This window comes from Corvus hawaiiensis, chromosome 11 (genome assembly GCF_020740725.1).
Source record: "Corvus hawaiiensis isolate bCorHaw1 chromosome 11, bCorHaw1.pri.cur, whole genome shotgun sequence".
Taxonomy (NCBI): domain Eukaryota; kingdom Metazoa; phylum Chordata; class Aves; order Passeriformes; family Corvidae; genus Corvus; species Corvus hawaiiensis.
The window spans coordinates 22,078,325-22,100,707 of record NC_063223.1 but is presented as its reverse complement, the minus strand read 5'-3'; the positions used below and the strand labels follow the sequence as shown (position 1 = coordinate 22,100,707).

At 46.0% G+C, this 22,383-nt stretch overlaps 2 long non-coding RNA genes across 2 annotated transcripts; both read right to left on the bottom strand.

Moving 5' to 3' along the window:
- Positions 1-621: 621 nt before the first annotated feature.
- On the bottom strand, positions 622-2,562 carry LOC125331578. The gene is made up of 2 exons (XR_007206123.1): positions 2,075-2,562; positions 622-785 (listed from the first exon to the last, which is right to left on the bottom strand). It is a non-coding gene; the product is annotated as an uncharacterized LOC125331578 (long non-coding RNA).
- Positions 2,563-3,766: 1,204 nt separating this feature from the next.
- On the bottom strand, positions 3,767-18,177 carry LOC125331852. The gene is made up of 8 exons (XR_007206242.1): positions 17,589-18,177; positions 16,831-16,953; positions 15,932-16,050; positions 13,136-13,225; positions 6,329-12,229; positions 5,732-5,785; positions 4,330-4,654; positions 3,767-4,220 (listed from the first exon to the last, which is right to left on the bottom strand). It is a non-coding gene; the product is annotated as an uncharacterized LOC125331852 (long non-coding RNA).
- Between the last annotated feature and the right edge of the window lie 4,206 nt (positions 18,178-22,383).

Sequence of the window (22,383 nt, the reverse complement as noted above, 5' to 3'; positions counted from 1 at the left end):
CCGAGCCCGCCTCAGCCTCGCCCCGAGCCCGCCCCGAGCCCGCCCCGAGCCCGCCTCAGCCTCGCCCGGAGCCCGCCCCGAGCCCGCCCCGAGCCCGCCTCAGCCTCGCCTGGAGCCCGCCCCGAGCCCGCCTCAGCCTCGCCCGGAGCCCGCCCCGAGCCCGCCTCAGCCTCGCCCGGAGCCCGCCCCGAGCCCGCCTCAGCCCCGCCTCGACCCCGCCCGGAGCCCCGCCCAGGGTCCCGCCTGGCTCCGTCCCCGGTCCTGTTCCATCCCCGCCGTGCGGGCCCGAGCCGGCAGCGGCTCGCTCGGGCGCCCCGCCCTGGCAGAGATGGGGACGCGGTTTCCCGGCCCCGCGGTGCGGGACACGGGCCGGCCCCGGCTGCCGGCCCCGAGCGAGGGATGCTCCCGGCAGGGAAGGACAGGGAATGCGCTCCCGGCGGGGAAGGACAGGGAATGCGCTCCCGGCTCCGCTGCGGTGCTGTCCCCTGTCCCCGCCGGGGCTGCGGTGATGTCTCCCCGGGGACAAATCACCCGGCGCTGGCGGCTTTAGCGTGACCAAGTGAGAGAAGCTCTTGGAGGGAGCGATGAGCTCCACGAGGAGGGGCAGGAGACACAAGGGGAGATGATTTCTCAGCGGTGTTGGGGAGGCAGGGACAATGTTCCAGTCATTTGGCTCCGGAACAAACCCCGTGGCTCAGTGGCCACCCGGGACAAGGCACCGTTGTCCCACCAGGTGATGCTGATCCTGCAGCTCAGAGCCAGCTCGGGAGGACTTGCTTGTGTAACTGTAAAATAAAAGCACCTGAATAAAATACAAAGCATTTTCACTATTTAGGACCCGACAGCCTTTTTTCTACCAGCTTGAACCTTGCTCATCAAACCCGCAGTCACACCTTCACCCACAACACACCTGTTTTGAGGTTACCCTGTGAGGTGCCACTGTCACACAAAGAGGATCAAGACAATTTGGCTCCTGGGATGCAGACTCTCATCAGAGAATTCTGATTGCCAACAGAGATCAGTGAATTCCCTGATGAAAAGTTGAATAATACATCCTTCTTAGGAGGTGTTTTATCTCTCATTCCTGTTTTTTTATGGTGAGCCAAAGGGCAGGCAATAGTGGTTACAAGGCCGGACAGGAATTATTGCACAAAACATGAGGATACTAAGCTTGTGCTCTTGCAGTTATTGCCTACAGAGTTTTACTTTATACATCAGCTCAGGACTGTTAATTTGTTTTGATGTTGATTCACATAAAAAGTGTTGAAGCCAAACCACAGAGGGCCCTGATGTATTCCTGTCACCAAGGTACAGCGATGCTCTGGTAACTTCAGGTTAATTCATAGAGCCCTGCCATTAAAATACCCAAATTAAAACATTCCAGGTAACAAAATGAAAATGACCCAGCATCAAAGATGTCACTCTGATTCAAAATTCCTTCTAAATTTGTCAAATCAGGTCTCATTTGAATGAAAGTGGGGTTTATCTCTGCTAGCAGTTTCTGTATTTTCTCCCTGTGCAGACACATTTACTATGAGACGTTCATTGCAGGGAGAAGCAGACAAAACACAAGGAGCTACAGGTCATTCACATTTCATTATCAGTGTGCAGCCTTGGGAGGGAGCCCACAGCCAATTAACTCAGTCACACTTCTATTTCTTCAACCAAGTATCTGCTCCCGTTCCTGATGATAAACCCAGATGGTGCTGCAGCCAGAACTTGCTGTCTGAAGGACAGGCTTTGGATGAATCACGCCACATTTCTTTTATCTGTCAATTTCTTTTATCAATAATTGTACGGACACTCTCACAAATGTCTGCAAGCTCCGTTTTTATGATGAGCCAGCAGATGAGCAGGCAACACCCAAATGAGAGGCTCTGAACTGCAGCCCTCGAGGTCACAGTGGATCCCAGGGAGTCAGAAATGTCACACTGCTGTCAGGAGCCAAGGGGAGAGGGACAAGGCTGAAATAACTCTATCTAGAGATGGCAAAATGGGAAAAACAGATCTGCATTGTCCTGCAGGACCACTGGAATATAGGAGGAGCAAAACGTATTGCAAAATAATATTGTACCTGTGAGTGAGGACAACGCTGAGGATTGTACCGTGTCCCTCACTGGGAGTTTTCAGAGCAGGTGAAACAAACATCTTCCAGGAACAGTACAAATAAAGCTAATCCTGCCTTGAGACACACTGAAAGCACTGGACATCCCTTTCCTGGGAGTTTGCAGGATGTATTTTTCCTTCCCGGAGCGTTCCTGCTGTGTCTGCAGTGCGGCAGAGAATGCGAGCTCCCTGCTGCCCTACAGAGGCTGAGCGCCTGCAGCTGCTGCCGAGTCATCCCTCAGCTTTCCATCTCTGTGCTCCAGGCTCAGGAATGGCAGGATGGGAACAGAGCATTCCTTGTTTTCTCTGGCTGATTCACTGCTCTAGCGCAGAGTATTCAATTGCTTACTATTTATTGATACTCAGCTGATTTATTGCCTTTTTAAATTAAGGTCCAGGCCAATGTCAGCTTTCTGACAAGGCTGATATGACTCTTCCCTAAATCACCGTGGCTGTAACCCATCAGGTCTGGAAATGTGTTGCCCTAAACCCTGACACTGTTGCCTTTGCTGTCTGGTGTTCAGCTGTGCTGCCTGACTCTCAATGTCCCATTGTTTGCTCTGCCAACCCCAGAAATTCCAAGCTCTATGGATAGAAATATGGACACGTTATAGCATCCACATCAGATCCAGTGCATCCATAGGAACCCCTCTGAACTCCCAATATCTTTCCAGGGGGAAGATGCTCCTGCTCTGCATCATCACAGGATTTCTCAGGCCCTGGTGGAGTAGAGCTGAAAACCAGTTCCAGTGGCAAGACATGATCTCCCTGGCAGGCTCATTAAACTCCTCCTGTGACCACACACGTGGTGATTTCCTTTAAAATCTGCATAACATTTACAATCCAGTGCTCTCGGCCCGCCTGTGGTTTGTGTCCTTCCACAAGCGCTGTTACATTGCGAAGCCCATCTGGAATCATTTGGAAGAAATATTCCATTTATAAAATAGGAGCTGGTTTAATATTATATGAACTAATATTTAATGGCTGATATTAACTAGTTACTGTGCTATGAAGTTTCTACCCCAGTAAAATTGAGTTGCCATGTGGAGGAAAATACAGGGGAGTTTTGTTATCCAAGGTAGTTTTCTGAGTGTTTTGGGATTTCAGAGGCAGTTGGGAGTTAATTCTCAGTCCTGCCTCAGCCAAAACATACAGGCCAGGTACTCCTTAAATACATATTTTACTTGCTTAGGCTTATGAAAAGAAACAGAAATGTCAGCCTGTAAAACTATTTGCCCATGTAGAAAGCTACTCATAAAATCATAAAAGAATGATCTGTTCTTACAGTGTCTTTAGGTAATTTTGGAATCCGTGCCAAAAAAAGAAAAGGGTTTTGTTTAGAATCCCGTGAAATTCAAGTCATGATTTGTCATTGTAATAATTTCTGTCTAGCTTTGACAGAATGTTTCTGTAAAATTTTGCCATCCCATATTAGTTGAAATCCACAAAACCCCCATATGACCCTCTCCTTTCTGAATAAAGCCCTTTTCTTTCTCACAAGGTGATGTGGACAGTAGTGGGAGGATGGGCTGTAGTTATTTACATTAGCCAGTTCCATTTCCCCAGACTGACAGAAATTCCCATGGAAATTCTGGTTACATTAACTTTGACAGAGATACGGGACTGTTTTTGGAAACTAAAAAAAAAAACAACTAGGGAATACTTTTCATTTTTATTAACATGCAGCATCTTAATTTTGTTTATTAAGGAAATAAATCAAGGTTAGTTTCTGCTCAGTTTCAGATGGTTTTCACAGGAGACAAAAAAAGAGAAGTCAAATACTGGCCAAGCATCCAGTGAGGAATCCCATAATAGCAGCAATCCCGAGGTGGATGGCAGTGAAGGGAACAGCATGAGAAAAGAGGACATTAGAGATGAGTATGTCCTGAGTACATTTACCTCAGACATGGACAGTGATTGCGTGTTCTTGGAGATTAAACACACTTGGATGTGGAATTCTTGTAGGATCCATCCCATCCCATCCTGTCAGGGCTCTCTGAGGGCATCACAGTCACTCCTTGTCCTCAGTTTGTATTCCAGATGCATTTGAAAATGATGTGAACATTAATTTTCTCTGATCAAGTCTCTGCAAAGCCACTGCTTTCCTTCTCCCCCTGGAAACAAATGCAAAAGCTCTGAGCTTGCCATTCCAGGGGGAATTAAGGGCACTTAAACCCCCTGATTTTCACCCAGGCCTCCAGCTCCAGTCCCAGATTTATTTACCTTTTGCTGAAGAACCATTTTGTTTCTGCATGGGTCATTAGTTTTTCTGCTCCATCAGTCCCCTGGGTGAGCTGTTCAATGAGGCACAGCTTCTGTTTGGCCAAATCCTGACTCCATCACCTTCACCTGGTGTGGCTCAGCACTGGGCTGGGCACAGAACTCCAGGCTCCAGCGAGATGATCGGTAAAAGTTCCATTTGTGGTGTGTATTCCAATCGGAAAGAGCACGGCAAGAGTGTCTCCACTAGGTGTCCATGTTACAGCAATTTTCACTTAGGGCTCCCCTCACAGCCCCGTGCAAAATGCAGAACAATTGTTCTGCTCCACTGCAAGATGTAAATGTGAGATAGATTTTCATATTAGTCAAGTGTGCACCTGGGCCTGCGTCTAAAAAGGCACAAAACACTCAAAACCCACCTTTAAATTGCACATCTTAGACACTCAAACGGGGCCTGTGAGGGCTGGCAGACTTTTCAGATATTGATTATTGCGTCTCTTGCTTTTCCTAACGTTTTTCAAATTATTACGTGCTTTGTATTAACTTGTAGGAGCAAATAGAAAAAGCTTTCCAGGTTTTCAGTGGGTTTTTTAATTTTCTTTTTTGTTTGGCTTCCAGTTTTCCTCTGCACGGCCCTTTTTTGAGTTCAGATGAACGCAGAGCCCTAAAGCAGTGGCTCAGATTTTTAGAAACACCTGCCTAATTGTTAAACAACTGCTTTGCTCATTGCATTTCTCTCCAAATATTGATGCCCAATATTTACCTACTTTTCCTGGCTATCTAATGGGTGCTGGAAGGCACAGTTTGGTGCACTAAGTGAGCACATGCACCTTTTCATGCTCCCAGTTTTAAACAAACTGTAGGTAGCAGCCTTTGGGCTTCGGTGCTCATTTACTGAAGATGTTTTTCACTGCTTGTTTTTGTGATTTGCACCCCCATTCATTAATAAGAGGTCAGAGAGCTGTGATTTCATTCAGATATGAGGGAATTCCAAGGAGCTGAAATGAAGATTACTGAATTCCGTTCTAGGAATAACCCAGCAGGTTTTTCTTTCTTTCACTCTTTTTCTTCTGGTTTCCCAGGCATTTTCAGTTTGCTAAATGTAAGGATAGAATAGATTTTCGGGAATGCTCTGTGCCAGACCATTTTAAGGCAGCTTCCAGGACCACATGCAAACGAGGCTCTAGTGAGTTATAATTCCCATAGCTGTGAGTGTAACATCTAAAACCGAGTTTGACTCCAAAACTTTTACCTCATTTACAATGCTAAGGAAGCAGAATAGGTTATTTTATTATCTAACAAATTGAAAATCTGGTGTCACTCCATCTAATTTGGACTGTGCCTGATCCAGGAATGTGCTTTAAGATTTCTGCACAGAAACAATCCTATAGGATTCAGATTTTACCTGAAATGTGTCTCAGAGCTTGTCCCAAATGCTGTCTAGGCTCATGTGTCACAGCTGCCAGAAGGACAAAATAACAAGCAAATCAAGAAAATTCCCTAAATCATCACATTCTAAGAACTGAAGTGAAACAAATATACCAACTTGTTGCCAAAGGTATATATGTTTTTAAATACAAAAAAAATCCCCAACCAACCAGACCCAGAACATCCTCTTGTGGAATATATCCCAATCTCGAATATTTACTTTCCGTTTATTTAATAACAGGAAAAGGCTCGTCGTTCTTTTGTTGAGTTTCACATGTCAGCATCTTAATATTCCTATGGCACTCTTGAAACTTTTACCAGGAAGAAAACAGTGCCATGGCCTATAGTAGGAAATGTTCTGTTTATTTGAAATGCCTTTATGAGCACACAGAGGCAAACAATTACTGTCATAAAGTGAGGGAGCAGCTCCTGGTGGTTTGGTGTCTCATCTGGGCTTCTTTGTGCAGTTCCTTGGCTCATTTGTCCCTGCCCTTCCTGTGTTCTGCTCCTCACCTCTCTCTGCACCTTCTGAAGCCCAGTGCAGGTTAAATCCCTTTTTCCATCTCCCCATTACCTGCTGGGCTCTGCTGCTTTTGGTGTCTCAGCCACGGGAATGCTGGGTTGAAGGTTTGTCATGCATCTGCTGCTGGATCCACACTTGATGATCCTTGTGGGCCCTTTCCAGCTCAGAATATTCTGGGATTCTGACAAGGATTGTCACAAGCCTGGAACTGAAGGGCTGATTTTTAATTACATGATCCTGGGAATGGACTCTGATAAAAAAGAATGACAAAGAGCTTTCAAAGATTGTTAAGCTTCTTACAGAAAGTTCTGAACTTATTTTGGCCTTGCCTGTTTTGTTCTGGCAAATGCAGTAACTATGGCAAGTTTGGGCCTATTCATGTTAAAAAAAGGTAATTTTATTTATGTAGGATAGACCTATAAACGGTATAAACCAGGCTGGCTCTCTTCACATAGCTCTGGTGTGCTGTGGGTTTGTTTGAACAATGACTGAGCCACAAACAGCCACTGACTGGATTCCCCAGAGGCAGAACTGTGGGCACAGGAGTGTCTCAAACCCAGGCTACAGATAAAAAAATAAAAGTAAATAACTCATAAAACGAAGTGCAAACAGCAAGAAAATCTTGTTCCCATCTGTACAGCTCTGTAAAAGACAGGCAGGCCTTTGTGTGGGTTTTGAGGGCATCTCACATCCCTGGAGTAGCTGGGGAGGATGTGTGATCTCCACCTGATGGTTCTGTATCTTCCCTGAGCCACACAGCAAATCTCTTGCACAGACACCAAAATTTCAGAGGTGAACATCAGGCTCACAGAGCCAGGGCTTTGTTTTCACATCTGCCTCCTGATTATTGCCAGGAAAGTGAGATTCAGCACAAACCTGGGATCATTCCCTCTCCTTACAAAATGACTGGTCCAACTGCCATGGAGTGAAAGAGCACTTTCACTCTGATCTGAGGTAGTTTACCCCGTTTACCTGGGTAGTTTATCTAGGAAACACCTTTCAGAACTCAGACAAGGGTGACCACCCATGGCTGGAATGGGCAGGTCAGGCATGGCCATTTAAAATCCTGCTCATATGGACGTGCTACACCAGCTAAAGTAGTCTTTGTAGGAAGAAATTAAGTCTATAAAATGGAATTTAAGCATTATTTAGCAGTGAAGGATGTGTAAGCAAGACATGATTTGGAAATCAGGGGGCAGAAAAGAAGGGGATGATCCAGAATTTATTATGTTAAGAATTAAAAACTTAAACCTTGATATGGTCGTGGTCACTGAGGGAAGTGGCTGTGTTTCTGTGAACATATTAATAAGACTGTATTAACAACATGAGCACATTAGAGAGGTTTGCACAGGACAGAACTGGCTGCTCAGGACTTTTCTGAGCAGTGCAACCAGTCAGCAGTGCTCCAAACCTCCCTCAGAGGATGCACTGTAGGGTGAAAATCCCTCTGCTCTCCTGGAGAATGGCATTTTCTGTGGCATCTCACTTGGAAATATGAATGCAGAAGCTGCCACACTACAGAGGCTTGGCTTTCATTAAAATGCAGCTTTTTACACCTTGGCTACGTAACTGTTGGAAGTATGAAGTAAGAAGAGAAGCTCTTTATTTTTCCTGTGATGTGCTGTGCTGTTATGGCACACCTGGAGCTCACCTCTAACTCAAGGTGTGTTTAACTCCAGTTGAGGCGCTGGGTCTTCTCTGAGCTTTCCCCTCAGGATTGCTCCTGCCCAGGAGTTGCCCCAGATAAACCCCACAGATGTTTTAGCAGCCTTTCCTGGATGTTCCTGCGTTTTCAGACATGATAAAATTCCCAACAAGCTCCAATTCTTTTGCTTCTTATCTAAACCCAGAGCAGGGGAGTGTGGCCAGGCAATTTGGGTGGCTGTGTTTGGAGATGCACAGTCCCTGTGAACCCCACTGAGCAATTTAGGACAGGATTGGGTTTTGTCTCACCAGGGAAGGGGTTCATTAACAGTCAAGTGACAACTGGATATTGGCATTCAGATGTGTGGGGCAAAATGTATAATTAGATTAGCAAAACTCCACATAAACACCCCATTCCTCATATCCTTTCCCCCACAGCAGCAGGTAGGAATGACACACATCATTTACTGATCTAAAATGCTTTGGCTTTCTACATTTATCGTATTTCCTGTAAGGGATTTCCAGCCCGTTGTGCCCTGGAACATTAGAGGAAAATGAAAGAAATTTGAATTAACACCTCCAACCTGCCACTGATGGAAAATTCCATCTATAGATGGATGTGTTCAATCCAGCCACAGAGTCCCACAGGAGAATCACGATTCCCTGAAGTGCCTGTAGGCCTCTGGGTTATGGATTTGGGTCTTGGATTAGGAACGACACCTGTAACCAGAGAGCACCCTGGTGAATACCCCTCTGAGGAGGCTCACAGGGATGCTTTCGAAAGGGTTTAAGGTCTGGAACAGCTTACACGTGCTCAGTTTGTTTTAGATATAATTGTGTGAGTTTATTTGGGTCTTTAATATTTTTTTTCCCCTGAAAACTGCTTTTTTATCTTTCTTTTCACCTTGATTTGTGTGTGTTTTCCAACTGGTTTTCCTTACCAACATAAACATTTTATAGATATCTGCCTTTGCTAGAAATGTTTTTCTAGAACTTTTGAATTGTGGTATAAATAGCAATATATTTCTGTCTCAATAACATGATTATCCTCATTCTTAATGTTCTCCATTCACTTGGCTTACAACACTGGTGTCTTGCCTTACCCCTTTCTGGGGCAGGGGCTGTTTTCAAACGCAGCAAAGTAAAATCTTGCTCCTGCTCGAGTCCTCAGCACTGCTGCAATGCAAATATTGTGGCAGTGTGTGTGATTTTTTAAAATTACTCAGTGGAAAGTCTCACAGGTCCCGAATCAGCAGGAGTTTTGTAAAGTTCCTATTACTAATCTATGGAATTTATACCAAAGGTGTTGAAATCACTTATGCTTCTGCTGACTCACTTCCCCCAGGGAGGGCTGCTGACCTCAGAAATGCCCTCACACAAGTCCAGGGCACAGAGTTGCCATCTGTGCCATGCAGAACATCCTGAACTCTCAACTCTGCTTCATTCTAAATTTCTTTCTTACTGTGTCCTGCTGCCCTGCAAGCCCCAGTCTGTTTGAAATGCCACTTTCTTTTACAATCTGCTCTGACTCAGATGCTGAGTTGGAGTGGTATTTACAAAATATCTGTATCGCCGTGGATTTATCTTGCCAAGGAAAGTTAAATGGTTACGGATTAAAAAGATTTTATAAGCACGATATGCCACAGTAAGCATTAGTAAAAGTTGCTCTAAAACTATTTCTGTCTTTTGTTGGGGAAAAAAAAAATTATTGAGGCTTGAAGGGGAAGACTGCTTGGTAAAAGGAAGGAGAATTAACCATAGTGAACTCTGGTTTGCTGATTAAGTGCTTTTTCCAGAAATGCGACTAATGTTTCCTTCTTTTTTGATTCTTAAACCAGGCCCAAGTGCCAGCAAATTACTTTCTTTACTGTGTCTGGAGGTTTATTTTTAGTCCCAAGAAGGGTATAGACAGCAGGCTGGAAATCAAGACATTTGCAGGCCAAATAAACTTCCCCACACTTGAACTCTGGGTGTCAGCTCATTCATCTCCCCATGGCTCAGCTCAGTTTTCTGTCAGAAGCAGCTTTGCAGTCCCATCTGCCAAGGCTCTGAAGCTCCTGACACCCGGGTCTGTTCTTATCTCTCGGAAAGCATCTCCCAGTTTTACAGCTTCAGGGTTTCACCAGGGCTGAATTTCGTAGCACGAGACTCACAGTGAGCAGGAGTTTCATTTTCTTGCCTGTAAACGTCTGACAGCAGAACTGCCTGGCACGTGGGGTTATTTATTCCCTGTGGAAGTCTGGGGGGTGGTGGGCACAGCCCCCATCCTACCCTTTCAGAACCAAAATATCAGTGGATGTGCAACACAGGAAATGGCTCGCAAGTCTCTCACCAAAAGTTTAACACCACCAGATGACAACCTGGGAACCAGGTGGCAAAAGACAGATTTTTTTAGGTGCCTGCTGAGCTGTTGGTGCAGTTTTTCTGAGCAGGCTGCTGCCTTATTTTAAATGGAGAGATCCAAGAGATCCAGCTTTTAAATGAATTTAAATTAATTTAATGATTTTCCTTTCCTAGGGAGGGGGATTTGTGCCCACCAGTGCTGTTTGCCAAACTCCAGCTTGTGCTGAGCCACTGCTTTTCCCTCCTGTTCCCACCTTGTTGAATCAACACTCTGATGGTGACAGCAGTGCTGGGGTGGTCAGCCTGGAGTGTTTGTCACACCATTAGGGGACAGAACATCCTCTCCCGTGTCAGCTGGCTCTCAGCAGTGCTGGAACACGGAGTGGGTTCATGCTCAGCCTCCCTGAGATCCACTCACGAGCTGTTTGGTTTAGATGAAGTGCAGCTCTCCTCCGAAAACGAGACAGCTCCCAGAGCTGCTGCTTCAGGAGAGTGCTGTCCTCAGCTCATCTCAGCTGAGCAGCTAAAAAAAGGGATTTCTTTTCCATTTTGGCTCATGCTGTAGAGGTAACACAATGCCAAGAGAGTGAACTGCTGGTTACAGCTCATCTCCTGGAACTATGAACAGAGCTGTTTTCTGAGCTTCTGCCAATCACACCTGCACAAAGTCATTGTGGCAGGTGGGTCACTGAGGGTTTGCTGACATGGGGCGCAGCACGGATGGATTTGAGGGCCTAATCTGACCTCTAGAACCTTTTCGTTTTGGGCACATGCAAAGAACATGGAAGACTCTGATCTCGTGCTCCAGAACCCATGCTAAACTTGCCAGGATTTGGCAACCAAAAGGTTTCTGCAGTGTCTGCAGTCAGTGTAACTTGTCATACACATAAATGTGTGATTATTGTCCTCCAACACCCATCAGAGTGATGTGTCAGTCCTTGTCAGTCACTACAGAAACCATACCAAGTAAATACCCTTGGAGTCAGGCAGAAATCTTGGGCTGTGACAGTGCTGGATCCCATCTCCGTCACCAGCAGGGCTGCCCAGTGCCAGCCTGATGGCAGAAACGTGAATTTAGGGAAAGTCTTGCAAACTCTGACCACAGCTCATTGCAAGACTGGAGCACGATTGCATCAATTCCTGCAATGGGTGTCCGAGCCCCCCAGAGAACACTGTCTGATTAAAAAATGACTCGTGGTTGCATTCCAATACTTGGAATAAATAAATCAGTGACAGACTCTTGTGCAAGGTCTATACACTTTCCTCACAGACTTTCACAAAAATGCCACATTTCTGACACCTTTCCAGCAGGCTGTTTAGAGGCACCAGGGTCTAGGCAGATAAAAAATTTGAATTCTGGGTTGTGTTGCCCATTCTGACAGGCACTGGACACGGAACACCTCAGTTACTCACTCCTCTATTTGCAAAAAGGAATGAAGTCTCTCACATACCACTAATTTTGATATTAACAGAGAATAATACTGTTATTTAAGATCTATTGTTTCTCATAATTCTTTTTAAGAATCCTTTAAAAGCAGCTCATTGACAAAAATTAGTTTCAAAATGATTACGTATTCACAGCCATAGCAGCATCTATCTAAATGCAAATGTACTGCTTCATCCTAGTAAGTATCTATAATGCACGTTTAAAATCTCCATAAACCTCCCTGCTCCATGAGGAATATTCTGCTCTCATAGGTAAGCAGCAGGAATTTGAAAAGGCTCTCTAATGCACTGTGAATCAAAGTCTTCCCGTGGAAATCCACATTTCTATGGATGGCAAGTTGAAGTATCCAAATGTGCAAAAAAAAGGAAAGGGTTAGGAATTGTTGAACTGTACCAGACCCAGGTGGGTCTAATCTGCAGTGTGAGCTTTCCTCCTGCCTCAAAGGAAGATGTGAAAAGTGAATATCCACTGTTGTATTTCTGCAGAGTCTTCTGTCTTTGCTGGAATGGGAACCATGGCTGTGGGAAAAAAAGGTGTGAAATTTGAGAAATCGACCTCAAGTGCCTGGGTTTGAGCTCATTCTCACCAAGTAATAGCCAGGTTACACCACATTTCAGAGGCAAGAATCCCTCCCCTTGATGCCAGCTCTGGATGCAGCAGGACAGCAGCTCTCCTTCCAGCTGTGTCCCACAAACCGAGATGGATTTTGGAATTGTGGTCTGACCCCCCTGCAGTGCCAGCCCTGCTGCTCCTTCACACTTGTGATCTGTTCAGAGGGGTGCAGAATGACCACACACAGCACTGAAAGGCAGGCAGGCGCTCAGGTTAAGTTCTGCCTCTCATTTTTTAGATAAGAGGTTTAGAATTAGGAAAGATCTGGAGCTCCTCACTGTAATTTTGACTGCTGTAGCTTAATCTCCCCACTGGTTCTCCCACATATCAGAACCTCAAGGCAAACTCCACTGTTTAGTCTCTGCCACGTTGCTGCAATGTTAAATAATGCCAGTGCACAGAAATAACTTAAATATATGGACTTCACTACTTAAAACACAATAACAACATCTATTTGCACCCCAGGATGTCCAAATCCAGGCTGCTGTGTTTGAGCAGCAGGGTTCAGGGGTGGGCTGTACTTTACATTCTCTGAGGCAGCATTTAATCACAATTAGATGCTAATTACCAGGGAAGAAAGCAGGCAGTGGACACCAGCTTATCCCATAAGAAAAACAGGAGCCTGCTGGATCTTATCCTTGCACAGCCAAAACAAAAAGGAGGTGCCAGAGCAGCAGCTCCCCTCAGAGATACCCAGTGCTGATCTGAGCAGTGCCACAGGACAGATGGGCACAGTGCCAGCCTGGCTCTGCTGTGCAGTGTCCTGGTGGCACTCTCAGGAGGTGGAACTCTGTCTGGTAGTGATTTCCTACCTGTTTGCAGAATTTCCAGAGGCAGTCAGCTCATGCTGGCAGTAAATCCAGTCCTCAGGAAAGGAGGGAAGTGTCGCTGCATCAGCTGCTCTGGAAAATCGAAGCAGACACAGCCAGTGAATGTTTTAAAACACAGGAACAGTGTCAATATCATTAATTCTAGGAGAGGTTTTTTCAGACAAATGCCCAGAACCTTCATTTTATGGAACTAGTGCTGCAATGTTTACAACCATAAAAGTGGTGAAAGGGATAAAAAGGATTTTTAGCCCATACAGAACAGTTTTCTACAGCAAAATTGCTGGCTCTCTTTAGGTCTGTGCTGATCATTAATAGCAATATGTCCTCAAAATACATTTTCTGATGATCCTGAAGTGAATTCCTCCCTTCTGCTAAAATTGAGAAAATCACAGAGGACTTTGAAAGCAAACCCAATCTGAATCATCTCCTGCTCTGCCTTTATGAAATGTTTTAAGGCTTCTTTCAAGGCTCAAAAATCTGCCACTGTGTATTTCTTCGATCCGAACTGCCGAGCATAAACAGAATGATAAATCCTAGAAGAGCTCCTTGCCATAAAGGAACAATTCAGTGTTCCTCAAGCTTTCTAGAATTTCTCCCCTTCTTCCCTGCAGCAGTGCCAGCCACAATTCCAGCCTTTGGTCCCTTTACCCTTCCTGGCTCAGAAACACTGGCTTGCTCTTCACATGGATGCCAGGAAGGAGGGAATACTCTGAGCAAAGAGAAATGACTGGAGAAAAAAAGGGGAGAGAAATGTTAGGAATTCCATGAAATTTACTGCAGGAGTGCAGGACAAACCCCCTACTCCTCTTTAGGACCTTCTCTAGTTGTGAGAAACTCTTTTGAGAGAAAGAGGCACCTCAGGAAGATTAAGTGACTTTAAGGTTTAGCCTAAAAACCAGGGTACATTTGCTTTTAAGATCCCAAGAAGCAGAACTTCACAGAAAAAATATTCTCAGATTTATGGTCTTTCAGTACTCCTTGAATTTTTAACCAAGTTTTTTTGTCTTAATTATGTTCCATTATTTCCAGTTGCATTTGCAAACCCAGCCCCTCGTGTCCTTCCCCATGGGAATGTTCCCTGACCTCTCAACATGGAACATTTGGTCATTGGGCTTCATTCCCAGGCTGGGAGAGCTGGGGGTGTTCACCTGGAGAGGAGAAGGCTCCAGGGAGAGCTCAGATCCCATTCCAATGCCGAAAGGGACTCCAGGAGAGCTGGAGAGGGACTGGGGACAAGGCATGGAGGGGACAGGACCCAGGGAATGGCTTCCCAGTGCCAGAGGGCAGGGCTGGATGGGATATTGGGAAGGAATTGTTCCCTGTGAGGGTGGGCAGGCCCTGGCACAGGGTGCCCAGAGCAGCTGGGGCTGCCCCTGGATCCCTGGCAGTGCCCAAGGCTGGGCTGGACACTGGGGCTTGGAGCAGCCTGGGACAGTGGGAGGTGTCCTTGCCCATGGCAAGGGTGGCACTGGATGGGCTTTAAGGTCCTTCCCAACCCAAACCAGTCTGGGATTCTGTGATTCCCATCACTCTGAAGACATGGGAAGGCCACCAAGGGCAGTGTACCACAAGCAGCTCTTCCCAGTTTGGAGCTGCACCAAATCCCTGCTGTTAATGAAATTCGTGAGATTTTGTCTGGTCCTGAGGTGAAACTTTCCCTGTCTTTTTCAAATAGCCCTATTGCAAGGCCTCATGTTGCATCAACATGAGGTTTCAAAATAGAGTAAAAACCAACTTGGCCTTAGATTCTTTATTTATTTGGTACTAATGTCTGAGAGAGCAGCAGCATTCCTGACAGCAAGAGGATTCCAAGCATCTGTCCTTAGCTTTCCAGTGACCCCGGGGAAGCAACCCATAATCCACATATTTCAATTGCCACAGGACTTTGTGGGCTGTGGAGGGGTGGGAATGTGGGCAAGACTATTTCTGGGTCTATAATTAATCCTATTTGTTGTACAAGTGTGATTTATGGGCCAGCCTTGGCACCGCGGGAATAAAGGAGTTGTTCCACGGAGATGTGGAGGGCTGCGATTTAAAGGAAGGAGAATTTCTCTGTTTAATAAGAGCAGTTTCTCTGTTTAATAAAGCAGGAGGATTGGAAAGGCTCTCATGAAGTACAGGAGCATCCTGCCAAGAATTATCCCTTCGTTTTCTGCAGCCTGAGGATTATTCCAAGAGCGTCCCCAGAGTTTTTTTGGCTACAGAGTTCAGGATTCACCAAGAATTTGAATTCAGGACTGAAGCAGAAGTCAAAGCTTGCTAAACAGAGGCTTGCAGGTTTTCTGACAACGGACGCCCTGCTCACCTCTGCTCCTGCCCACAAGGAAGTGTTTGCCCCCTTTGCCCAAAGCAGCACCAAAAGGAAGGAACAAACCATTCTCCATAACTTTGGCATAAGCAGATAAAGCATAACCTGGTTATTGTTTCATGCACAGCCTCTTTTGGAACTTAATCATCTTTTAAAATCGTATTAGATAATTTAACATTTTTCCTGCGTGAACCCTTCAGCTCCTTCCATGACGATTCTGCATTGACAAGGACTCCTTATTCCATTCCAGAATAAATTAGGGCACTAAAATTAGCCCACCAGGAGCATCCTTTAGCCGTAAATGTTTCTGCACATGCTGACCCACCCCTGTCCTGTGACCAGCACCAGTGGTCATCTGACAGTCCTGTCCCTGCTGCCTCCATCACTTCCTTTTTCCACACTGAGCTGCCCCCGTGCTGAGTCACCCCTGTGGTGACAAGACACTGTATGCACCAACAGGTTTCACTTACAGAGTGCTTGTGAAAGATCAGTTTTGATGTCCAGGCTCAGTGCTTGGCGTGGGGCAGTTGCAAAAGGCGATTCCCTCCTCTGCTGAGTCAGGGCACAGCAATTTCCGTGCCTGTGCTGGCTGGAAGAGGAAGGCAACCTGAATTCTCTGTATTTAAACTGCTGGGGAAAATGTGAAGAGGTTTGTCACTCATGCCCTCAGCCATCCCCACTGATTGCCTCGGAGCTCAGGCTCTATTCCAGTCACTAATTTGGATGCAAAGCTGTCCTTAACGCAGTTGCATACAAATAGCAATCATTTGCTAAGACAAGAAATTATTCCATTCCTCCTCCTGTGAAAGCTTAAAAATTGCTCTAGAAATTAACTGGCCAATCTATAATTATCTCTAATCAGCAGCAGCTCAGCTCTGGTGTTACCTGCAGCTTCTGGTACACAAAACTTCAGGGCCCAGGTTAAGTGCAAATGGCTGTAGCTGCCATGCTGAGCTGGGAAATGCAACAGGGCTGTGCTTATCACAAAAAGATTTCAGAAACTGCATTGAGTTAAACTATAATAATTCCAGAATTTAGAAAAATAGGCTGATGCTGGCCTTGCTTCAGGAGGCAGCTGCTATTTCTGCTTCACACAAATGCTACAAAAAAAATGGAAAAATTGTATGAAAAAAATTCATACAAACGTTCCTTAAAAAAAATCCATCATATTGGACACAAACCAAGAGATTTTCCATACCAGCAAAACTATTGATTAGTGCCCAGGGGATGAAATATGGGCTGTGCACAGCACAGCCAAATTTACAGAAAACACCCTGGTTCTTACAGCAAAGGACCAGAAAATCAGTGAGCACCGTTGTTGGTAGGCTCAGCAGGGTCAGGAGGGAATGGTTACAAATGCTGGATTAACCTGGGCTCCAAAAGTGGCTTTCCAGGCTGGTGTCTGCAGAGAGGGACTTCTCAACCAGCCTTGCTGATGAATCCCATTGTTCTGTAGGTAAAAAAACTTCATTCTCCAGAGATTTGATCTCATCTGTATAAAAAGAGGAGGAAATGAATGGATTAGACATAGCCTGAGCAGGATTCCATAAATCCAGCCATTCTTCTCAAAGCCTTGGAGGAACATGGCAGAAGCAGCTGAAATTTGCTGTTGATCCCACTGACTGCATTTCTTAGAGCTACTCCTTGGGAAAGTACAATAAAAACTCTTCCTATCAAGTATCCCCAGCTCCTGGGAGGTTGTGAGGTAGAGGGAGGGTGTTAAACCTGGAGTGTTGGATATCCAGAATGCCTCTGTCAAAGGTGTGGCTGCCAGTCACAAAACCCCCCGAGAGAGTTCTGTGCACCTGCTGGGGTGGCACACGTGGAACCACACCCAGGACCAGGCTGAAAATATTCCCCATCACTCCCCTGTCGCTTTGGAAAACCTGCTGGTCACACCATGGCCCCAGAGACAAATCCTTTACCATGAGGGACCCTGTACTCTCCTACATCAGAGCACTGATTGCAGGACAGTGCCTCAGAGGCCACGTGGACGGCACAAGAAGTTAAAAATGAGTCATTTTGTTGAATTAGGAAAAACAGCAAATATTTCATGGAGTGAATGCTCCTGTTCCCATCTTCACAAGCAGAGCAGTGGCATCCAGCCATAAATTCAGTGGTACTCACTCTTCAGTGTCTGGAAAGGCTTTTCCTGTCCAGAAGCAGCCATAAAACAAAGTGACACCGAGTGATCAGCCACCAGAAATTCACAGGCTTCCTTCAAGACAGGGAAGCAGGAGGAGAAATCCAGCGATCAGAGCAGCTTAGCCCACTTAAGATGTTTAGATGTCACCCAGCTGCCTGCTGGAACAACTGAGTGAAAATGCACAGTCAGAAGTCCAGGGAGGGAGCTGCGGAGAGCTGGTGGAAACACAAGTCCCAGCACTTCTCTGCTCAGCATTTCTCGAGCTGTTTACCCAAATACTGCTGAGGTTTCAGCAGGATGGCAGTAATTCTTCACGGGGTGACTCTGTTTACAGAGCTGTCCTGCAGCACCTCGGGAGCAGCGATTTCCCTCCCGTTCTCCCTGACAGCTGGCACGTTGCCCCTGCTGTGGGCGAGCCCAGGCTCTCTCTGCTGTCCCCTCCTCTGGTGCCGGCACAGCTTTTCCTCCACTGCCAGCAGCCAGGCAAGGCCACTGCCCCATCAATCTTCCCTGGCTAAAGTGTGGGGGTAGGATGTGCACAAATCACCTCTCTGTACACACAGAGGGAATTCTCTGGAGCTGGTGCCCTGCGGAGTTTGTCCCCCTCTGACTTACAGGATGTGCAGAGCAGCCTCTCTCAGAACATGACTCACAGCCACTTCTGCCATCATCCGAGGATGTTCAGGCAGAACAAATAGCATGTGACCTGGGGCCAATCACAGCTGGGAATTTGGATTAAAAATAAAAGAGGAATGAGAACATTTGTCACAGAATACTCTGTCCTTCAAGGAGAAGGAAATTTTTCTAACGGGGAATAAAAACAGCATTTATTTTTATTAGAAGTGCTTCTGTTTCACTCAATTTTTTCTGACCCTAAGAGCAATTCTCCCTCATGGGTTTGGCTTAGTGAAACAACACAATGTATGTTCTTTCTCAGGCTGCAAAGAGGGAATGTCGTGCCTGGGAGAAGCTGCCTGCGCCTCGCACTTCTGAGCAGAGTGAAAAAGCAATTGGATTGAGATTCTTTATACACGTGGGACTGAGACCCTGCTGCCAAACAGGGCCAGGACAAGGAGGAAAGTTTACACTTTTTTTGGTCTGGGCTAAAGCTTGGGGAGTGTCCAAGCTGGGTTTGGCAAGGGGATTATTTCCTTGGGGTTAATTGTCAGCCCGTCAGGCAGGGATGGAACGCTCCCGTGTGGATACAAGGTCCAGGCAGGGCTTTGCTCTGAGTGCTCACCTTGTTTTCCACGGAGCTGCTGATGAATCAGGGTGTGTTTGCCACGCAGGTGACAGGACTGTGACAACCTGTTGGAAACCACCACCAGACAGAAGCTTTTTTTTGAGTTTGGGGGTTTTGTTTGAGTTTTTTATTCGCTTTTGTTTTTTGATAACGCCCATTTCTGCATTGCTTCTCTCAGAGCAGGCACAGGACCATGAGCTCAGCAAACAGAGCTGCTCAGTGCCATGAACAGCCTGGGAAGAGCCACTCACTCCACACTGCCTGCTTGAGCAGAGCTCCTGCTGCTCAGTTAATCAGTACCCGCTCCAGGGGCTGGGGTTTGCCCCTGCTGTGGTTACACATTTACCCACCCTGGATTTCCCAGCTGCAGCAAGAACCAGCCACCAGCACAGCCCGTAAGTCACAAAGTTCCCTGGCTGATAATTTCGTCATTCCTTTATCATCTGGCAGGGAGGCACTGCTATCAATCTGGCAGGGGCTGGGGCAGTGGCACTCAGCTTACAGATTGTCACTCCACTGTTTTGTCTATATGCCCAATCCTACACAGGCAAGTCAAGGAATTTTGCAAACTCAGCTCCAGCACTTCAGGCTTTGCTAAGCTCTGTAAACACAAGCTCCCAGAGAAGAAATCCAAGCGCACGCCGTGGCAGGGAAAAATATGTTTTAAATACATTTAGTGAGAATTACTTAAACACTTCATCAATCAAGTGGCAAACAAAAAGCGAGATCTTATTTATAATCCCTCTTTGCTTTGGGTATAGTGAGAGGTTAGTGGATGGCAGGAAATTAAAATCATATTTTATTTTTCCACCTGCTTGTCTCTGTTACACTGTGGCCAACGGTGTGTTGGTCTCAGTGCATTCCAGAACAGAGCCCAGGCAGTGTGGGAGCAATAAAGAAACATCATTATATTTTCTGGGAGCAACTGCAAAACCTGAGGGGGAGGACTGGGGGCTCCCTTCAGCTATAGGTTATTGCACGCATTTTTCAGGCAGCTGATAACAGGGAAAAGAACTATGCTGAAAAATAGATAAACACTGGTTTCCTTGGTTTACTTCAGGAACAGATTTCCAGGAGCACTGAGTCAGAAGAATGATTTCTTTCTTATAGTTCTACTTTCTTTTTTCACTTAAGTGTTGAAATCAATTATATAAATCAAAGGAAATCTGTGGTGATTACGAGGCTGAAACCCTCAGCCTCTGCTAAACTGGGCCAGTGTGTGTCTCATTTTCTGTGACTTGAAAACAGAAGTGATGGGGAAACTTGGTAAAATAAAGGATTTGAAGCAAGGCTGAATTTAACATGGTGGCCACTGTAACTCCAGGTAAAATGAATTATCAAGCTGTTCTCACCTCTGAAGGACTGGAACTCAAAAAGCACTAAAGAACACTTGGGATGTCAGGGACAGATTCAAGGAAAGCAGAGGAGGGGCTGGTGAAGGGCCTGAATACCACACTTAGAACAGAGAAAGAGAAGAAAAGTTCTAGAAGGGGATCAGAGATGGTTCTAATCCATTCTCCTGTTCCAAGGCAGGAGCTGAGGGTCCCATGCTATTCCTGGTAGACTGGAAGGGAAAAGCAGAAGTTGGGGTGGAGAATCTGAAAGAGTGGCTGCAGTAGAAGAGCATTCTGTGGAGTTTGCTCTTTTCCTGGGCGTTTATTTGAGGGCAAAGGCACAAAGCTTTGTGTGCCACTGCTGGACAGTGGCAGGTGCAGCCCGTCCTGCTGCACCATCTCCTGCTTTTTATGAGCAGATCAGTGGCCTGCACGTTCCCACACAGTTAAACATAAATTCAGCCTATTTGTTGTCTCAAAGGTGGGGTTTTGTTGGCAGCTCCGGGGCTGAAAATGCTGGTACCAGGGAGATGGAAAAAACCCAACACATTTCACCTAAATTAAGGGCACACCTGGATTAAACCCACCTGACTTGCATCTCCTGCTATCATGGGGCAGTGGGGAGGTCATTTATGCAGCCACTGCATAAATTAGCCATTAGCTTAAACTTTTGCTAATGACAACAGTCTGGACATAAATATATAGAATAAGCATTTCTCTCTTTGAAAACAATAAACTCCAGCTCATTTCCAGGGGCCAGCAGAGTAGCAGTGGCTGCAGGAGCAGCAGCAGCTGGAGCTGTGATATCTGTTGCCCAATTCCACCTGCTAATGGCTTTCTGTATTTCCTGCTAAAGGAGAAATTCCCCACATTTGAATATTCTACCACACTTTAATGAAAATTCTGCCATGTGGACCCTTCCCCTTCTGCTCTTGGATGTACCCAGTGAAGATTTGCAGCTCAGGCACCCATGGTTTGCAAACACTGCTGTTCCTTCCAGCCCTGATTGCATGTTATCCCCATGGCAGATGCAATTGCCTAAGAGAAACAAACATTAAGAAAGCATTTAATGTATTGTTGCTTGTCCTCTGATAATAAATGCAACAGCTGGAGACAAAGAGGGGAACTGTCACGTGGAACAGCCAGTTCCAAGCACCCAGGATTCTGGGAGAGGGCCCAGTGCAATCAGAAATTGGCCCCAAGGGAAGGCTGGATCAGGCTTTTGGAAAAGCAGATTTGAACCATTTTTACTGAATATGATGATAAATATTACCATCAGATCCCACCTGTATCACAAACTCAGTCTGATCCTCTTACCTGATTTCCAGATGGGATGGATTCAAACTGAGAGTTCTAAATTCACACTTACAGACCCTGCAATTACTTTGTTTTCTGGAAAAGGGCTGGAAGCCCTTTTGCCATCTTCTTGTGAGTAAAGAGCAAGTGGAAGGCAGAGATCCCCCCTCCAAGGATCTCCCACTGGGTGGGACTGAGCCGATCTCAGCACTTTCAGCAGGGCTCTGTCCAGGTCAGAGGAAAAGCCAGTGACACAAAATCTTTGCAGCACTCAAGCACCCTGAAGGCTTGGAGACAACCTTGGCAACCCCACCCCAGTATGGGGAGAAGCAAATGCCACCACATCAAGTGGAGGGGTTGTATAAGAGAGTACAATCCTCCATTTTTTTCAGGCAGACCCAAAATTTCTTGTGCCTCAGGTTTTCTTTGCCCAATGCAAGGTTATTTTACAAGTCTCGTGGATGTGAAGGGGAGAAGGGAAAGAAAGAGAGAAGAATGAATTGATGACATGAGCTTTGCTAAGTTCCATGGATAGATTGTATTATTTACTTCTAGTAGCAGATTTCTTTAAAGTTCCATACATTAAATGAGAGAAAGGAGCTTCTGGATATGACTGGGAAGAAGATATGGGGTGGCACATGTTTGTGGAGACTGGGATTTGTCTCATTTTTATTTAGTCATCTAAAATTTCCATCCAGAGCCTGCAGAAGGAGCAGCACCTCCAGAGAACAAGGCAAACCCCAGCCTGGAACATCGATCCCTGCAGGAGATGAATGCCAAACCGAGCTCCCCTGTCCTGGAAGGAGCCTAATTGGATGCTTGGCTTTTGGACAGACTTAAATTAAGGATTAGGAAGTCAAGCCGTGACATACATGCACATTTTTGCTTTGTAAATAGTCAAAG